At 37.7% G+C, this 19276-nt stretch overlaps 1 long non-coding RNA gene across 1 annotated transcript; it reads right to left on the bottom strand.

Annotated features, from left to right (window-relative positions):
• Window positions 1-519: 519 nt before the first annotated feature.
• On the bottom strand, window positions 520-15521 carry LOC129197409 (uncharacterized). Its single transcript, XR_008574313.1, has 4 exons — window positions 15449-15521; window positions 7677-7788; window positions 6409-6528; window positions 520-4435 (listed from the first exon to the last, which is right to left on the bottom strand). It is a non-coding gene; the product is annotated as an uncharacterized LOC129197409 (long non-coding RNA).
• Window positions 15522-19276: the final 3755 nt, after the last annotated feature.

A 19276-nucleotide genomic window follows, 5' to 3' on the forward strand; every position in this document is an offset into this window, starting at 1 on the left:
CCACTTTTTCTTATTATTGTACAAAATGGCAAGATACTAGCTCTTTGGGAAAATTACAGGTGTCTGCATGATGAAAATTATCCTATATACTTACATTTAAACGATTTTATTTGAGTGTTACAATGTCACAAGCTGCAAATATATTTATTCTTTTGAACTAGCAAAGGTATTTTCCAGAACCAGTGAGATTTCACAGTAGAAAATGAACTCCATAGCTTGAAGATATGTCTAAAGGATTTTCTATTTATAGCCCCTTGGAAATATTGATATATTTAATTCTCTATAGGTTTCCACTTTTTTATCACAAAACTGATAAAAAACAAAGCTAAGTTCTATCTAAAGGTAGCCAGTCAAAGACAGACCAAATAACTGGTGTTTGATAAGACTTGGATGACAATTAGTTTATGGCATCTGTCATACTGGGAGAAAGGAGGAAGGATCCCATACTGCCCTGAACATTGGCTGTATCATGTGAGAAAACTAATGCTAATAGAAGGGTAATAGTTTGCTTAATCCTGTCTTCACTCTTCCCTATGCAGACCAACCTGTAAAGCAAAAAAATTTCATATGTCACTTACTGATTTTATTTTCAAATCACAATATAAATAATTAGCAGTCCTTGCCTTTTCTTAATGAATTCCAGTGTAGGCTTTTAGTTATAAGGCTTGCAGATGCATTGTAACTTGTGGTAGACACATTGTTCAAGTCTAAATTGCAGGGCATGTGTTTTTCCATAAGAAGTCCAGTGTTCTGGACCTCCCATGATCTGGAGTAGAGACAATGCATGTCCAAGTTTCTCCCTAGAGACCAATACATTGTCGAGAGTAGGAAGAAAGGTGAATTCCCAAAGTCTTGCCCTGACTGACAACTGACTTCGACCTGGGATGTGGGAAATGCTCCTTGATCCCACAATTAAAATCTAGCTAGTTTAACATACTGCTGTATGACAGTACTCTGAACTCAGTAACCCACGTGACTTCTTCCCAATCTGTGTTCAATTTCATGTCAGTCTTCGTTCAAGTCATTTTATGTTATTATCAAATGTACACAATTTAACACAAAAAATTAGAAAATGTACTAAAAAGGTAAAATTGTTAACCTTAGACCTCACAGCAAAAGAAATAGATTTTTTTACTCTCAATATCCATATTATTAATGATTGCTATAACAGTATGAATAAGATAAAAATAAGCTAATTAAATTAGCCATGTTTTATCAAAGCCCAGTTGGCTTCCATTTTTCTCCTTAATTAAAAATGCAAATCACTACCTAACGTGATGATCACCTTCAACATTGAACAAGCACTCAGATAATGCTGTAGTAAAGTGTAGAGAACACAATAACCATAAAAACGTGTAGAAAGAGAACTGAAGAACCATAGAAACCAAAACCAAAACTGAAAACAACACTACTTTTTAAGTGTTACAAAGGGCTAAGATGCTACAGTCATGGCCAACAAAAAAGTGCTGAACTCTATTCCACGTCCTATAAAGAGAAATCCCAGAATCCCAGAATCACAGAATGGTAGAGGTTGGAAGGGACCTCAGGAGATCATCTAGTCCAACTCCCCTGCTACAGCAGGATCACCTACAGCAGGTTGCACAGGATGGCGTTCAGGTGGGTTTTGAATATCTCCAGAGAAGGAGACTCCACAACCTCTCTGGGTAGCCTGTTCCAGTGCTCCAGAAATTAAGAACCCCCTGAAGCAATGTAAGGCATTCATTTGTGTAACTTTCTAAAAACATGGAGGTATCCTGATATTTCAGATAATTATTGTTAATTGTTTATCTCCATCATATAAAGGACTTCCTCAGAAGCTATGAAAAAAATATGGCATTAGGGAACTTGTTTATCAGCAACTTAAATTCTCTGATTGTTATTAAGGGAATTGTACGAGTACTCAGTCAGCATGGAAATAGACAAGTGCTAGCAAAGCAAGACACTCACCTCTTGGGACTGACAGAGGAGAAAACAAGACATTTATTTCCAAAGCAGAGGACAGAAGTTCTGCAGCGGTTTCATTATTTCTGTTATCCCAACTGACTGATCCACTTTTAATCGTTCAGTCATGTGAATACTAGTGTGTCAGATGGTGGTTTTTAGCTCTGTGAGTATTGATGAAGGATCTGTTCATGCAGGACCCTCACACCTGAAGCAGCTATGACCAAACATAATTCCATTCTGCAGCTCCAGTTGTAGGGTCGAGGACCCTTGTCTGATTTTTGATCTTTCTAGTATTCATCCTATAGATCTGTTATTATTTACACACGACCATGTTTGTCTCATTCTTCTTTGTGCAACATCAGTTTCATGCTAGCAGAAGTCCATTGACTGGGCTGGCATTAAACCTTTACAACTGTTGAACAGCACCACAGCTTCTACATTCACATGGCTTTGAAATCAGTGGGAATGTTACTGCTGGGCTTTTTCCTGCGGAGAGAAACGTGTCCCTTGCTACTCCTTAGTGAGGCAGCCTGATTAAAATAGAAGGAATTTACAAAAAGTTTCTTTTGCTGTGTGAATGTAAAATGTAAAAGTATGCGTTTCATAAGTCAGTAAGAGAGCTACACACATCTGTGCATTATTTTGTGTCAGACATAAGTGGCAAAACCTTTAACTGTTGCAGGTCAGTGTAGTTCCAGTTATTTCAGTGATGAGACACTAACTGTCAGAGACGGAGGATGTTTTCCTTGTGGACAATTTCTGGAGACGCTGCTGTTTGCTAGAAGGGAAATCTGCGAGTTACCTTACACTGTAGAGGAAATGCCTGCTTGTTGGGGGAGATAGATCCTGTAGGACACATAGAGTATTGTCTCAGTTTTGCTTCCCACTAAGTTATTTAGGAACTGGATTTAGTGACGGTATTTTGTGCCCCACTTGCAGTACTTCTTCAAGAGAATTATGGAAGTTTTTGTTCATTTGGGGGAAGATCTGAATCCCATAGCCCAGGCTATGATGTGTGCCTGGCTATGCTGAGTTCAGCTGACCTTTGGTTGCCTGAAGAGAATACTAATAAGCTGCAGCCTGTTGGATCTCTCCACGCTTTCTCAAACATACCATACCTATTTTGTGCTCAGTTTTCTGTTCACCAGTCCTATACATTGCAGATTAGAAAGGAACCTTGCTCACCTCAAAGAGCTGTAACTGCCACAGAGCTTTTGGATTCAATGCTATTAGGCACTAAGCACCCTAACCCATCACCATTGAATAATGTAAATACACATGGGAGAAGAGCAGGGCTGCTCTCAACCAGATCTAAAAATATTTATTTACATTATGAAATTCAATAAGGGCTAGTACACCAATAAATGTAAAAGTTTTACCACTAAAAATGTCAGGTTTTTTATCATTGATGCTAACATAACCACATAAGCAAGAATCTCAGTATAGTTACAGCTGTATCTTCAGCTGCTGACATACTGTTGTCTACTGGGTTTCAGAAAATGGAATGAAACTGCAAAAAATTCTCCCTGAACATTTCTGTACACAACTTTGACACAAGTCATACTTAAGTCAACTTTGTACAAAGTTATGTAACATATATAAAGTTGTGTAATGTTTATACAAAGTTGTGTTATGTATATAAAATACCAAAATGCTATCTATGTACAAATAATAATAATAAAAACAAAAGTAGGGAGGGAAAACTGTAAGGTACTGAAATATAACTTTCTATAAAATTATTTATTTCCTTTTTCTTAAATGACAGATTGGTTTTTAGGCAGTTATCATAAAGGACCCTGGAATAAGAAGGTGAAATAAGTAAATATTCTATTTATCTACTAAGGCACTAATATGTGATTTCTCTTTTCTGCTTAGTTTCTTAGAAGAGTGAAGAGTGGTGATCATAAAGAAAATTTTATTGACAAAATTATTAAGATTCATTTCTTTAAACTGCATTTAACTTTGTAGCAGCAATACATGATGTAAATTATTATTATTTTCTCCCTCAATGAAGTGATTAAGAGATTTTCATTATGAAGTACTTACACAAGTTGTCTCACTCAAAGACAAAACACAGAAAGATTTTGTAAATAGCAATAACATCTTGTATACAAGTACTTAACATAATAGAGGAAAAAAAAGAAAAGCAAAACTTTGGTTACAGAAGTCCTTCTTCACGTTCTTTTTCTGAGTTTGAAATATGAATTGTGTCTGAAATCTTGTCAAAATTTTTCATCTGTACTTGATCTAATGAAGCATAACACTTGTTGGTCTACTTATGAACTTTGTCCTAGCTGCAGTGAAATATTACTCACACATTGATTTCACAAATACATGAAAAATGATTTTGTAAACATTGAGACCAATCACTTTTTCTTATGAGGAAATGTGTGGAACTGGTGAAATTTTCTGTGAGAATATCCTTTCATATGCCATGGGGATGTTTTCCACATGGTGAAGATTTCTCCTATGCATCCAGATATTTAGGTACCTATAAATGAGAAGGAAAAAAGACATCCACATCCTCATCCTGTCACAATTCACATTTATCAAAGCTGATATTACTATAATTTCATAGTCCCAGGTAAGTGTGGTCTTACACTGACAGAAATCTTGTATTACTTTTCATTCTTTCTATATCTTAAGAACAAATAGTGCAAGACACTTATTTTCTATTGGGAACTCTAGTCAAGGGAAGTATTTTGATCTAGTCAGTCCTCACTCCTGATGCCCAACATCTTTACATAACAGATGGATACTTGGAGCAAGTTTCTCACTTTCTTGGAAGTTCAGACATTCTGGTAGCTTTCTTGCCAAATGTGTAGTTTAGTAATTCTTTTGACCTTTTTTTTTTTTTTTTCACCCAAAGAGGCACATGGTGGTTGACGGAAACCAGCATGTGATTTTGAGGTAATTTTTCGGGAAGTGAAAAAAAAAAAGGCAATTAAATATACTTGATTTCAGTAATTTGAAACAATTGCTTGCTTTCAACTGCACTTCAAAAATGTTCTTAAAAGAGAAGCAATTGGAAAAAATATTTATTCAGTCCTTTATCCATTTTAATTCACTGAAACTTAACAACAACAGAAGAGAGACTCCAAATATTTTCTTATTCCAGCTTTTTCAGAACTTTTAATTTTGGTGGCCCAAACCCAGTTGTTTCCAATGGCTTTATCCAGGAGCACATAGAGACAAAATACTCAGTCTCAGAATTAATAATTCTGAATATGATAGGATAATACACTTTATTTGCTACAAGAGATGAATGCTTTGGACTGAATTTGGCTGGGTTGACTGTCTTTGGAGAATGCAATGTCACTACCTCCATGGACCTGTTCTATTCACTGCCAGTCTATCCTGTTTCAGAATTATAAGACACTAAAAAGTAAACTGAAGCTAATAGACTACAAATAATATTTTCTGGAGCTTTTCAGCAGCTAGTTTTATTTTTCCACATCTCTCTAAAATATGCAGACCTTGTGGTTCATATATGAAAAGGGGAAGACCTTCCTCTTCCCAACACTATCAACACAGGTGTTCTCATGGTATTCCCAGTCAAATGTTTCAGAAACATGTGGCAAGAAAGTAGGAGGAAAAATAAACATAGAAATAAATGGAAGATGATCAATGTGCACAACAGGGTGCATTTTACAACTGCTAACCAACACTAAAATACTTTGAAGAACTAGAACAACGAACAAACTTGAAATTCTTCATTTGTGGTAAGAGAAATACTCAAGTTAAATTTGGTTTAACAATTTGCCTAAAGATATCTAGCAAGCCAGAGAATTTCATGCTAAACCATCCCTGCTCCTACTTCCTTTATACTTCCTTTTGCATTTGAATTCAGTCAGAAGTTCTCTGTTCATCCATGGTGGCTGGTGGCAAGGTAGACAAGAAGCTGAATTTTATTAAGCAGTGTGACCTTCTTGCAAAGAAAGCGGTCGGCTGCACATTGGCCTGTATTAACAGGAATGTAGCCAGCAGGTCCAGGGAAGCAGTAATTATTCTACACCATGTGACACCAGTGAGACCACATCCAAAGTACTGGGCTGCGTTTGGCAACCCCCAGTACAAGACTTGAAGATAGACATACTGGAGTGAGTATAGTGAAAAGCCACCAAGAGGACCAGTAACGTATGACATACAGGTTCAGAGAACCAGGTTTGTAAGGGAGAAGTAATAGCACTGGAAACAATGAACACAGATTGGAATGTGGCAAGTGCTGGTTAGATATAAGGCTAAAATTTTTTACCATGAGGATGGTCAGACAGTGGAGAAGGTTGCTCCACCCTTGGAGATACTTAAAATTTGATTGAACAAGACTCAGCAACCCACGCCAACTAGACCTGTTTACAGCAAGAGGTTGGACTAAGTGACCTTCAGAGGACTCCTCCAACGGGTTATTCCATGGTTGTATACTTTATCTCTGCAGCAGACAGAGGGAGGCTAACAGGAATTTACCTTCTCAATATTTCTTGTGAAGTAGCATAAAACCTTCAGGATCCACACACATTTCAGTGCACATTCTGAACCAGATGACATGCTCAAAGTATTCCTCCTGCTTCTCTCCCCCTCTTCTGGCTGTGGGCAGGAGACAGTGGTTTCACTGAATTTACTTCTCTTTTTGTACAGTAGCAAACAGAAGAAGTATGCTTAACATACCTTCTCTATCCCACGTGGTTACTGGAGGCGCAGCCTTGAGTTACAACTTTGATTGAAGATACCATATTAATGGCTGATACAAGGACATTGACCTATACTGATTTCTATGGAGTTGTGCCAATCTACAGGACTGTCTGTATTTCATGTTTACTTTTCATCTACTTTGTTTCATTTTCCCAGAGAAATATTGCCTAAAATTACTTACTGTATTTAAATTAGTGCCTTCTAATACACAGAACAAATTGTTTTATAAAAACAGAGATCTTTTTTTTTTCTCTCAAGTTATTCAGCACATTATGAGGAGAGTTTGTAAGATATATTTAAAGATAATATCAATAGTAACTGAAATTCAAATGTAAGAACTGAATACAAAATTCTGACTAGATGAAACCTTTACTGATATCCTAATGTGATGGAAAAGGTGACAACATTCACCTCATGTAACTTCAGCCATTTAAAGCCAGCTGATTTAAACTGATCTCTATGTGCTCCCTACAGTCAATAAGGAAATCATAAGCACCCCTAGAGAAAAACCATCCCTGTAATCGATATACAGTTCAGGATGGGATGAATCATCCTCTAAAATCTCCCATCTTTTCACATTAATTTTAGGCAGAGTCTAAAAAATCTGAGTTAATCTAGATACCTACATTTTGTTATACTGCAGAAAAATGAGGTTAATTCCATACATTGGCTGGAAGATCCCTTTCATAGTCATTGAATACAATTTCCTGATGCCTCAAACAGCTAAGTGTTATAAATTCTGTAAGAGGAAAATCATGCCCTAATTTAAAGGCTCTAGGTGATCTGCACCAAGGAAAAAAAACACTGGAAAGCTGTTCAAGAATCTCTGGTGGAAAGGTAGGAACTTTGTCTCAAGTCCCTCAGGATCTTGAATTTCTTTTCGCACTTATCCCTTTTCTTTTCATAGTAACATTATCTTTTAGTTCAGAAAGTCCTTTCCACTTGTAAAATTTACCCCATTGTATTTATATAGAGCAGCAGCACCAACAGTTTTCCCAAATCAACCAACCCAAGCTGGTTTAATCTATTGAAACTCTCCAAACCTTTTCCTTTCCCATGATCAAGTAGTAGGGCAGCTCTGCAGCTATTCTCACTTGAAAAGATCTTTCGTGACTGCTGGGCTGTCCAAAGCTGTACACAGATGCCTCATCTTCTCTAGTGAAAAACAAACAAAAAAGTGCAACAGCAAGCATTGTTTTGTACATTTCTTTAATGTACAAATCCCATTTGGATAAGGGTATAATTTCTGTTTGCTCACAGTTGCAAGCCTGTGACCTTGAGGAGCAGAAAGATTTAGTTTCCCAATGCACAGAGTTGTCGTGCAAGGGAAGGAAAGAAGCCCTAGATCTTCTTAGATGGTACTGATGGTAGGACGGTGGTCACTTACCAGGACATTGTGGGGAGGGAGGAACTGTGTTATAAATTGTTTGAAGAGATTCAGAAAATTGCTTGCAGAAGTCAAATGAAAATAAAAACAAACCAGACTACCAAATACCTTTTGTATCTAATCCATATTCCTGGTAAATCCTATTCTTTCTTCAAAATGGATATGTGGTTAGATCCAGAGTGAGAAATATGAAAGAGAAGCTAGTTGAGGAGGTAGATGCGTGAATGTAGATTACATAGACAAGCAGGAAACATCTGCTACACAAGCAGGTCTGACTAAAAACCTGGAAAAATCATACAATGGAGCCCAAAAAAGGAAATTGTATTAACCGAGCACCGTGTGGGGTTTTTTGTTGTTTGGCAAAGCTGAATGGTTTGTCATTCTTTTTTTTCCCAGGGGGATCCAAAACATCCCCTTTTCTTGCTTCTCCAACTTAATTTCTAGATTCTGGCCAAACATTCATTTTCAATTAAGGTGATACGTTTTGAAAATCTCTTCTGATGGCAAAATAAAAGAATATTAGAATAATTTAGTTTCCATCTTTTCTTGGCAGTAAGACTGAATTTTTTCTACTAACTTAAACCAGCAGCATAGTAAAAAAAATCAATTAATGATAAGCATTAATGGAAAAATATTAAATTAAATGTTTAAGCATTAAAATAAGACATTTAAAATATTACCTTACAGTGAACCACTGAGATTGCTAAAGCTACTACATTTTCAAGCATACGTTCATAGACAAGTTATAGCAGAAGGATTGTAGCATGTTGTTTTCAAGTTACCCCCAAACATATCTTTTATGAAAAGATAATATCTTTAATTAGACCAATGGATATTCCTTCAAAAACATACAAGATTTTGGCTCAGAAAACCTTCAGAAAACATAAAAGGACCCTAGAGTCCAAAATCTTCTCTAATTGTTTAGCTATACTGACTGGAGTGATATTAGTAAAAATATATCCTCCCTCTGCAAACATTTCTTTCCATGTGCTGTAAAAATTATAAAAAAATTATATTCTAGTTATCATGGTTGATCAACACAGCCTAAAATAATGCATGCCCTGCTCAGTTTAGAACTAAAAAAAAGTATTTGCTCAGGTTATTGCACTTTTCTTCAACTTTCAGAATCAGGATTTGGTAACAAATCTCTCTTGTTAAGTTGTTTTTTTGTTGGTTTTGGGTTTTTTATTTATTTATTTTTCATCCTCCAGTACAGCAAGCATCTTGTCTATCCTTGGCAACATTATTGATAAAAATTTATAGAAGATGTTTCTCATACTTTTCTGATACCTTTTCAGGAAGGGCTAATGATTTTTCTTGCCCTTGGGAAGTATATTTTCTCATAGTAACCTATGGGGAAGAGTAGCTGTATCGGGTCTGGCTGAGCTGGAGTTATTTTTCCCCACAGCAGCCCCCACAGTGCTGTGCTGTGCATTGGTAGCCACCAAGGTGTTGGTAACACACCAGGGTTTGGGCTACTGCTGAGCAGTGCCGGCACACATCAAGGCTCTCTCTCCAACATTTCTCCCCCCCTCAGCAGTAGGCTGGGGGTGGGCAGGATCTTGGGAGGGGACACAGCCAGGACAGCTGACCCAAACTGACCAAAGGGATATTCCATACCATATGACATCTGCTCAGCAATAAAAGCTAAGAGAAAGTGGGGGGGCATTTATTATTTACAATATTTGTCTTCCAGAGCAGCCACTATGCATACTGAAGCCCTGCTTCCTGGGAAGTGGCTGGACGTCACCTGCTGATGGGAAGTAGAGAATAAATCTCTTGTTTTCCCTTTGCTTCCACACGCAACCTTTTGCTTTATTAAACTGCCTTTACCTTGACCCATGAGTTTTATTCCATCTCATTTTTCTCCCCTCCCTGTCCTGCGGAGGAGCAGCTTGGTGGGCACCTGGTGTCCAGCTAAGGTCAACCCACCACAATAGCATAAACACTTAAGGGTAGTTAAACACCTCTGTCTCCTGCCCTTCTGAGTTCACTCACTGAGCTGAGCAGGTGCATCATCTATAACTACCATTGCTTCCAATCAGTTTAACAGTTTATTATTTTTATCCTGCAAAATCCCAACAGGCCAGTTCTCCCTGTTTATGTCTGAAGGCTTTCACAGTAGCTGCATGCTCTACTAGAAAGGCTTTAGGTAGGTCAGAAACATCTTTTATTTTCTTACAATCACCAAAAAGATTTAAATCAATCAATCAATCAATAAATATATAAATGGCTTGAAGTGTTCTTCACAAACACATCATTGCCAAAGGCAGTCATTAGGAACATGCAAGGGAGAACAAGTTTTCATAGATTTTCTAGTCTGAAGAAGCTGCTGGCAATGAGAAAGGGGATAAGAGGGATTGCTTAACTGAAGACAAAGGAAATGAAATGAAAGACTACATCCAGAAAGGCATCATGAAGTTATGCAAATGGCTATTTCAGAATAGTACTATGTAAAACTCTGAGATGCTTTTCATCCTATGAGCACATCAGTATACATAAGTACATGCATCTATATAGCACCTTGCTTCACCTGATGAGATGCCAGAATCACCAGCATTCCTATCCCTGTCACATTAAGCATGGCTGCAGAGAAGCACAAGTGCTATGACTCTAAATATAATGGCATGTAATCAGTGCTAAAAGTTGTTGCTGTGCCTTTTTAATGAACATAATTGGAGTTCAATAACAATGTTTTTGTAAATGCTGATACATGTCAAAATGCATTAGTTTTAATACAGTTGCTTGTTTTGTTATCCAACAAAAGAATGTTATGAAGTTGTGATACATTTACTAGATCTAGCAAAGTAAAATAAATCATAATGGAACAAATTGGTGCACATACACTACAAAACTAGTAATAAATATTTACAGCTGATAGTAACAGTATATTATAAAGCTGGTATATGGTGAAATAGTAGTCTCTGGAAGGTCCACAGCATTAAGAAAAAAAAAAAAAAGGAAGGAGAGTTCAAGGGTTACAGGAATCTTAACGAGGTGATAGTCTGTACACAGCAGTCAGTAGCATAGTCAAAGAAACTATCCCTCAGCCTACTTAGAACTGAGACTGAAAAAGCAACTGCAATTGCCTTTGAAGACTGCAGGCAAATAATTATTTACATTTGAGACAGGAATTATATAAGGCACCAGTGAGTTGTACGTCTCTTTTGTTACACATATTCAAGAATGAAATATTCATATTAGAGCTAGCTACCAGAATTATTGAGAAAGTTTGTGTTTACCCTAAAGTAGGAAAGGCAGATTGTCAGTTGCTTAGCTTGACCAAAGTAACCTTGCAATAGGAAGACTACTCATCTCTTGAAAGACAAATGAAAGAAACTTTAAGGAGTGAAAAAACAAACAAACAAACAAACAAACCAAAACCACACACACCCCCCACTTAAGAACAATGTGGTCAATATTTCATTATAATAATTATATAAAAAAAGACAAAAGTAAAAGAAAAAGCTATACAGTGGGCATAATGTAACTGAGTTGGAAATCAGAGAAATGATAGAATTTGGCTAATTTATGACAGGGATCATATGAAATGGTTTGAAGAGCAGAGGACTGGAATTCAGCAGAGATTTCTTTCAATTCTACATCCCTAAACTAAAATTAAAAAAAAAAAAAAAAAAGGAAAGATATATATAAACCAAGTAGGGAAAGTGGTTTTCAAGAACATAAAAAAAATTGCAGTAGCAGGTATTTAATTCAGATGGGCACCGTGATATAAACCCATTTCCTTATCTCCTGGACCAGAGATAACAGGACCACTATATGTAACTGGTTTGTGAATGCCTATAGCATATGCTGATTTTCATTGTTTTTTTCTTTAGTTTATTTGTCTTTATTGTAGTACTGCAGGTCAATAAGATGGACATTGATATTCTGCAAATATTGAAGAGCCATGCACTCCAAATCTAAAAGGGACAAAAGAACTGTATTAATCACACAGTTCCCTGTTTCTGACAATAAAAGCACAACAGAGGTCCTGCAAACTGGCAAAAGGAGCTATGGCTATTGAAAAAATGCTTCAGAACTTCAGAGGTAGAAGAAAGGAAACTGCGAGGAGTGAAATACCCTTCCCGACGTTTCCTATAAGGTCTGAGACCCAGTCTGGGAACCCACAGTGTACTTAAAAATAGGTGTTTAACATTCAGGTGCTGACCTATGACATGTTGTGTGCCTCCATACCTCTTGAGTCGAGGACGGGGACAGGGAAGGACAGGGACAGGGAAGGACAGGGAGCAGCAAAGCACACGTGCGCTACAAACCCTACCAGCCTCGGCAGCTGCACACTGACAGAAATCCTATTTGTAAGATTTTCACAGACATTGCTTGTGCTTTGTGTACATGGAAAGCACTTTTATACTGATATAATCATATATTGGTATAAACGGTATAATTGTGTCCTTATCAAGTGTGTACACAGTCATTATGTTTATAGTTCTCAGGCCAAAGGAGTCCAACAGAAGTTGGACGGTTTTGTACTCAAGGCTGAATACATGCTGTTATATCAGCATTTCTGAAGGTCATAAATAAATTATGATACAGGTATTTTGCATGCTGCATGTATGCCTAATATGGTGGGCACACAGCACAGATTTCATGTTTGTGTGGTGGGTTGACCCTGACTGCAGGCCGGTGTCCACCAGAGCTGCTCCAGCACGGGCTTCTTATGGGTCACAGCCTCCTTCAGATGCCTCCACCTGCTCCAGCGTGGGGTCCTCCACGGGCTGCAGGTGGAATCTCTACACCCCCTCCTCCTTCCTCCATGGGCTGCAGGGGGACAGCCTGCTTCACCATGGTCTTCACCACGGGCTGCAGGGGGATCTCTGCTCCGGCGCCTGGAGCTCCTCCTCCCCCTCCATCTGCACTGACCTTGGTGTCTGCAGAGTTTCTTACATCTTCCCACTCCTCTCTCCGGCTGCAAAAGCTTCCCCCTAGGTTGTTTTTTTCCTTCTTAAATATGTTATCACAGAGGCGCTGATTGGCTTGGCCTTGGCCAGTGGCGGGTCCGTCTTGGAGCCGGCTGGCATTGGCTCTGTCAGACACAGGGGAAGCTTCTAGCAGCTTCTCGCAGAAGCCACCCCTGTAGCCCCCCCGCTACCAAAACCTTGCCACACAAACCCAATAGAGTTTGGAAATACAAATTTGCTTTCTTTTTCTTCTTTTATCAAGTCGTGAAAGCCAAGAGTTACCAAATATACATGGTGACTGAGGTATGACAAATCTCCAGTTTCTGCAGAATGACATAAATTAGAGGAATTCAAAGCTCATAATAATTTCCCAATGTATCTATTTCAGTGTAGCGCAAAAGGCCTAAAATGGTGAGTTGCTAATGACTAACACAAGCTAATTGCTGTTTGTACACTTCAAGGTAGTTGAAGGGCAAAGAAGTCAGTTGCTGTAATAGCAAAAGTAAGTCATTAACTCATAGGACTCAGCTAACTTGGAGAGTAAAGAAATAACCACAGAAGTACTTTATTTTGCAAGGCAAAAGTGGGCATATTTGATTTTAATGGGTTTTGTTAATTAAAGAGGTAGACAATTTTACTATAGAAATATAATCCCTAATATTCATAGAAACTTCCCAAATCTCTGATGCTCCTGAAAAGCCCTGTGTTTTCACTGAACAGATGTGAAAGGAGCAGTCCGAGATAGAGATCTGAGCAACCGTTCTTGAAGAACAAGAAATGAGAACAAGCTGCTTATTATTAGAAATCTCTACAATACTGCAGAGCTTTGTTTTCCCACGGTGTAATAATGTGTACTGTGTTAAAAAACCCCTTAAGATACACAAATATAATTTTTCTCTAATTCTATCAATGCTGATAGTTAACCAGTTCTTCACATACTCCTCTGGTCTACAGTCATCATCAGAGGTCTCTGAGTGAAATATTGTTTTCTCTCCAGTTGCCTTTCACGAGAGGTCAAAAGGCTGTTACCCTCCAGGAAGATGTTGGAGTAATCTTACTGAAGCTATAAACTGAGGCTCAAAGATCTCATTAAAAAATAAAATAAAATTTATCAAACATGGCAAGGAAGAGTCACATAAATATTTAATTATGTTCTTTGCTTGTATTATATTAATGACCTCAAGAAGTATCAGAGCCCCATTTTGGCTAAATGCTATGCAAACTTACAGAAACAGTCTGTGATACAGACAGTTGTTACAGTAATTACAGCAGCAAGTCCAGCATTGAAGAAGTGGCAATGGCGATGAGTCTTTAAAATAGATAATGGTGTGTGTGCTAAAGGCCAACAGGGGATATCTTTGTAAACTCATAAACAAATAGTTCAAAAAGGTAGTGCCGATATATATGCAAGAAGAGGGATGTTCTGTTTGTCAGGCATCACCTCTTCCCCCCGGCATGTCCTGTTCCCCTGATGCTTTCTGGGAGCAGTACGCTGGCTATATGGCCTGCAGTCCTGACATCTAATGTCAGCATCTCTCCAGACCTGACTCACTGCAGTGCTACAACTTTTAGATTTCTTTCATGTGCTTAGCTTATAATGAGAATAAACAGTTTGCTATAAAATCAAGTCTCCATGTTTCTTCAAAGTGTAATGTTACAGTGGTTCTTCTATATTGTGTTCATGGCACCTTTTACAGAGTTATCCGTATTGTAATTTTTTTTTTTGATGCTCTGCTATGTACTTTACAAAGACATATCCTTGTTTTATTTAGTGTTTGTTTTTGAAACAGGTTAATTAAAACAATAGAAATAACTATTTTTTTTTTCAGTACATAAGGCTTATTTTAGTTTCCTTTAGGTAAATTAAGAGGAAATTTGAGCTAAACGAAGCAAAACAAAAGAAGAAAGAAATGAAGTCTAGTCTATACGCTAAATTTCTGCCAGCATAGCTAAGTAAATTAGGCACATTAAAAATCGCAGCACTAAGCAACATCACTATCCTGGTTGAATAATGGTAGCATAGATACATCAACAAAAAAGTCCTTTACTGTATAATTTATTTCATTCAGGTAAAAACTCTGACAAATTGTGAAGTTGGTATAAATGGAAAGTAATTTCCAAAATGGAAATTGGAGTAAATGGGATTTGGTATAAATGGAAAGCTCGGAAACTTGCTGGTGCAGGTTTTCAGTATGGATAGGTTATCAGATTCTTTCTGCTACAGTTAAGTGCCTAAAGATGGATATAAAAAAAAGTGAAAGCACAGACCTTCCAAAATCTTGCCATGCTTGTGACGGCAAACACCTCCAGTCCTCACTTTGTCAGAGAGGTTACTGGCCTCCCATTCACCAACAGTTTCATGAGCTGGATTATAATCCCTTATAACCAGGATTCAGTGAGCAAGAAATCTCAAAAAACCCCCAAACAAAACCCAAACAAACCCCCCAAAACCCCCAAAAGCAAAAAGGAAACTCCCCCTCCCCTCCAATTAAATGATGATACTCACTGTTGCAGAATGTTGTGTAAAGCAGAGGTATAAACAGTTTTGAAAAGTGGTTATTACGGTGGACGGGTTAATATTAAACATAGATTGGTTACAATAACTGGCACAGGAAGCCTGAGAAGTGCAGGCAGCTAGAAACCGTGAGGCTATTCCAGAAACAACCCCCCCAGGCATGCTGGGTTTCTTATACATCAGTAGCCCACGCTAAAGAGAGTTGGCTACTGTGGTATTGATCAAGGCAAGCATCGTTGCTCTCAGGCTGAGATGTTTTCCAGCCCAGCCTGTGGGACTGCAGCAGCGTGGGAAGCGCTCAGGTAACAGCTCCACCAGCAGAGAGATCCGAGGCGAGCAGGGGACCGGTGACAAACCAGCGAGGGGTGAAGGGGCAGGCGTTTGACTCAGCATTGGCAGAGCATGTCTCTGTCTGTCCCCTCACTACCCTGTGAAAAGTTTGCATTTAAATAAAGCCAGAACGCTGCAGCCCTTCAGAAGATGTATTCGTCTAAGAGTCCTTCAAGTCCATTTCCACATCATGATTTCCAAATAAGTATTCCCTCTGCTCCATATAGCTTCTGTCCTTTGTCCTGTCCTAGGAGACTTGCTTTGCCATGGTAATTTTCCTGACAGGAGGTGCCAGCCTGCATCCAGCTCAACTTTGATTTTAAAAACTCAGGCCAATATATGCATCTATGAATACACCTAAAGGTATATGCATAAAGGCCTGTCTATATATTACAGTATTCTTCCATAATATAAATATATTCTATATATCATAGTTTGTTGAACTTTGTATTTATCTCCAAGTTTTCTTCTGCTATATATGGAAAAAAAATACTTGTATATTAAACATGACCTGTCAAAACCAGGTGTTAGGCAATTACATTCTGAGGAAAGAGAGTCTCTCTAATAGCTTTTACTAAGATGAAAAATGAGAGATTTTATAAGTTAGGTGGTCCATATGTTGATGTTTGGGTAATGATTGTTTTTAAAGTATTGAGGAAAAGCATTGCTACCCCTTAAGCTTAAATAAAAGTTGGATTCATTGTATAGAATCTGATTTATTTTTGAGTTTTCTTTTTCTTCTATGACAGTTAAAAAGTAGAGATGTATTAAAATGTTAAAGGGAGAAGAACCACTATCAGCTTTCTGAAATAGCAGGAAAAGCAGTATGGAGAACTAGATTCTTACCCATAGTCAGGGGAAATGTTCTCATTGACATTTAAAACTCTGGCTTGGGGCCTTCAAGAAACTGGATGAAATGAACAGTTCCATCACATGATAAAAAAAATAAATATGGGCAGAGTTGACATGAGTTAGTGCAGCAAAAGCTCGCAAATTCGATTGTCATGTTTAATTTTTATACCAACAAATGGAAGTTGTAAAACTCTGCTTGTGGTTTCCTGGAATAATTGGTAGTAGAAGGAGATACCAACAGTTTGGCTTTGAAAGTTTGTGATATTCGATACAGGTAAAAATATCTGAGGAACAGCTGTAATTTACATGCATGGAAGTGATTATGGAGCTCTTAAGACTTGTCATTTTCAAACTCTAGAAGCCAAAAAGTTAATAAGATTACACTGTTTCAGTTACACTGGAGAATGCTTTGTAATGTCAGCCATGTGTAGACACAATTTTTGTTCCTGTTTCATTATTTTCTAATTATTTTTTCTATTTATTGCATAATACACGTGATACAGTAGGGCAGTGATAGAGTAAATAGAGTGAGTGGGGTAGGAGAAGGGGAAGAAACTCATATATTACTGTATTTCATACCCATCACAAACAGTACCAAATATATTTCCATGGGCCATGTATGAATATCATTCCATGAGCCTGATCTTAGGTGACGTTACTTGCTTTGCAGATCCTAAAGATATACTGATAGTTCAAATCAGGAAGTTCAGTTCCACGAGTGCAGAGAATTTTCTGCTCTATTCCATTTTTCCTATTTCTGTAAAGAGGTATTCAGAGGGCAGGTCCCTGCAGTAAGTCATGTGTCCTGATGGCATTTCCATCTGTTGCTTTCATTGCTCCTGCACAAGATTTATTCTCCCAGACTTTTTTTTTTTTTCTCTGTAGAAAAAGAGCATCACAGTATTATTACACTATGGACTTAGTAAAGCATATAGAAAGTATAAAACATTGTGTATGTATGGTGGCATATCAATAATCAGGGAAACATCACGGACCAGTTATACTCACTCTTATGCTGAGATTGGGTGTTGAGAGTAATAATCTTCCAGTACATGTCTCTGCTTGTTGTATGATGATGTTTACAATGTTTCCACCAAAAAATGAAAATTAAAAAAAGGGAACAATATTTTTTGCACAAGGAGCAGTATGGCCCAATTTTCAGCTGTGATTCAGTTTAGTGAGTTACGTTAGATAGAGATCCATCGTTGGTGCCAGCTACAATACTTGTGGTTAGCGCTTGTCTCCCCTGAGCTGCCCAGGGAACACTACCACATCAGTTTGCTACCTTTGGTATTTTGCTACTACTCACCAGCATAGAAATTGTCAAATAAAGTCTGAGTAAACATACCATAAGTTCAAACTTCCCATTTGGACGTTTTGTTATCGCTCAAACATAACTTTTAGACTAATTTTGAGTTTACTTCTCACGGACTAGCCATTTTTCTTGACTGCCTTGAATGCTAAGGAAGCTTTGAAGTCTGAATGTTCCAACCAAATAAATAAACTACTTAGTCTGATTTACAGGGCCGGATTGTCTTTTGAGTCATACCAGTTGTACGCTTGTATAGCCATATTCATATAAAGTGAGTTCTTTCTGTGAAATGAATGATTTCCCCTCCTTCCAATGAAAAGAAAGAAAAAGAAGAGGAAGAACTGTGAGTACTCTCTCATGCTCTTTCCTTTTTTTTTTTTTTTTATTAATAATAAATTTGATTACAAGAGCAGACATGACATTTTGTGATGAAGAAATTAAGAACAGGTAAGAAAGGTAATTCCTCAGTTGTGATATGTGGTGATTCTATGAAGTCAGATGATAGTTGTAAATAACACAATTCAATAAAACTTGGAAAAGGTGCATTGATTTCAAATGAAACATGTAAATATCCATAAGCATATGCTTTGTAGGTGGGACCATAATTATTTTCAATGTGCTTCTCTTGAATATGACGATTGGGGCCATATTTCAGCAATTATTAGCAGCTTGGTTCATAACAGCTCGAAGATCTCGTGCTCTTTTCTGTGTCTTCCCTGTATTTTCCACAAAGATGAAAATTGAATGTGGATTACATACCTGGGAAACAATTTCCTCTTTCTGGAATTCCTTTCCAAATGAGAGGTACAACTGGTCTTGTAGCAGCCTTGCTCCAACAATCCAGTGAGGCTTTTCACTGACTCTTCAGTTACAAAATCTGTTGGCAAATATAAGCCTGATCTTCCCTCACTCCTTACAGGCACTGAGGTGAGTAAGCATGTCCTGCTATTCATGCTCCTTTACTGATTCTGTACCTTGTAAGAATATCCCTGATGGCTTTGTACTCTTTATTATACAGATAAGCCTCAGCTTTCACTTAGTTACATTTTTACAATTTTTCAGGCCTTGATATGAAAGTTTTCCGAGTTGGAGGTCTTCTGATGGGATGGAGCAGGAATTGTGTTATATCACAGACACAACAGTCATTTGAATAATTGTGATCGCATTAGGGTTAACGTTTGTGTATATCAAACACTGCAGAAAAGTGTTGCAGAAAAAACTAAGTAAATAAAGCAGAAGTTCAGGCTGCTCTTTCTGTCAAATAATTGTGTTTGTTCTTCACAGAGAGGCCTATTTTTTTGTTCGTAATGAATCCAGAGTAAGTT

This window comes from Grus americana, chromosome 1 (assembly GCF_028858705.1).
Source record: "Grus americana isolate bGruAme1 chromosome 1, bGruAme1.mat, whole genome shotgun sequence".
NCBI lineage: Eukaryota > Metazoa > Chordata > Aves > Gruiformes > Gruidae > Grus > Grus americana.